Here is a 2,077-nt window from a genome sequence, read left to right as displayed (position 1 = left end):
CTCCTGGATGTGTAGCTGAACTCTGTGGCTGTCACTGCTTAAACCATGAAACCCAGAGACTCTCCCTAGAAGAAGCCTCTCTTCTCTGCTGTTGCCTCCAATATTAGAGTGCATTTCTCCCCTATATTGAGCACAAAGGGGCGGTTCTGGTTGCTTTCCTGGCTAGAGGTGACCCTGAGGCCTGCTGCCTAGAGTCTGGGGCTTCAACACACTGCCATGGCTTTTCTCACAGGTGCCCCCATCATAGTCAGAAAAGTGGAGGAAGGATCTGGCCACACAACCATCTTGCCTCTAGAAGACCAAGGTAGTTCACTTCCACCACTGGATCTTCCATATGGCCTTGCCATGCCTCCTTGCCACATACCCCAAGAAGTTCCTTCCTTCTTCAGGCCCAAGGCCCACCCATGTCCTGCCTGAGTATGACTGAGATGCAGAATAGCTGTGTTACTGTCTTGTCTTCATGGGTTCCAAAAGACAATCTTCCCAGGGAAAACAACCTGAGCTTGGAATTCTACCAAAGCACGAATTATTTAGTCTTCTACCTGGTTTCTTCGATACATATGCATAGAGAGTATTCTTACAAACCACGTACACCATTAGAATGTTAAATTAATGTTCTGGCACTGAGGTAGGTATTTTGAACATTTGTGACTTTATAGTCTATCCTCTCTCTTTGTTAAAATGTACATTAACATGTGCTAATACCACATTAATCAATTCAGTATAAGTTATTTTAAGACATTCTATATTTAGGAAAATATCTATACCAAACTGCGAATAATGAGATTAAGGATAAAGGTAAGTGTGAGAATTTTTGTTTTCTATACTTAATATGGTTTGAATTTTTTTTTACAGCGTTACTTTTGTGATCACAGACAAAACTGAAAGCCTTGAAAATATATACTTCATGGACTATGCCTAATTAAACACTATAGGTATATACATGTATCCTTGTTCTTGAGAATAGTTTTTGATACGGGGGTGTGAGAGAGAGGGAGTGAGCGAGCGAGCACGTGCAAGTGAGCATGAGCGCTGGACACACACCTGAGCACGAATGAGGTGATGTCAATGGGAAAAAGCTGAGGAGGAGACCAAGGCGTCAAAGAGAAGGTGCTGCCATACCAAGTAGCATTTCTGCCTGAGCAGCTTCAGCTCTTACTCGACCCTTCTTACCGAGCCGGGCTGCTGTTCTCCTTTACCTGCACCTCAGAGAGTCCTCGTCCTTCGTCTCAATATTCCCACTCCTCTCATCCTCCTCCCCCACTTCCTCTTTAGCTTAATTAACATTGTAATTGGTTCATTAGGACAGCTGGATCTCTCCAGTCTGGCTTTTGGCCAGTGATAAAAGTGCTTCCGGGCTTTGCTGTGTATATCACATCACCCCCGACTCGACCCCCAACTCCCACGCAAAACTTGAAAACTGTGTGAATATAAGACAGTTTTGTAACTTATTCAGTAAAACTTGCAAAAGATTAATTACGCATTTTAAAGTGTAATATGAGTTTGAAACTGGGGGCCAACTTGCTTTAACTATAGGCTCAGTTGTCTGTTTGCAAAAGTAGATAATGCATTACTGAAGCCCTACCCTATAGATAACATCTCTGACACTTGGGTTACCATGGTAACGAGTGCTTAAGTTGTTTTTAGGAACTGAGAGTCCACTCCTTGTCCAGTTCAAGCCAGTTAAGACCACTGACTCATCAACTGGGCCTGTGTGAATGCCCGATAGGTGACCCTTTGACATGAGGGGCCCTCCACCCTCAGACCATGCTAATGCCACCATTTTGTGACCATCTGTCCTATGAAGAGCCATGAAGTTTGACTATACTTGTGAAAATCATCTATCATCCAGCTTAGCTCCAATCATCTATCCCCACACTTTAGACCACCCTGCCGCTTTACCCCATAAATAACCCTAATCCGAATTTTTGGGGAGGTGGATTTGAGACTTGTTATCCCGTCTCCTTGATGCGGGGTCGGTGAGCCGAGGAGTCGAAAGAAAGATTTCTTGGACTCTCAAGATCTGGCAGTAGTGCTCTTTTATTTAGAGAATAGTGTGGAATAGCATGGGGACAGG

This window comes from Equus caballus, chromosome 15 (genome assembly GCF_041296265.1).
Source record: "Equus caballus isolate H_3958 breed thoroughbred chromosome 15, TB-T2T, whole genome shotgun sequence".
NCBI lineage: Eukaryota > Metazoa > Chordata > Mammalia > Perissodactyla > Equidae > Equus > Equus caballus.
This window is presented reverse-complemented; position numbering follows the sequence as displayed.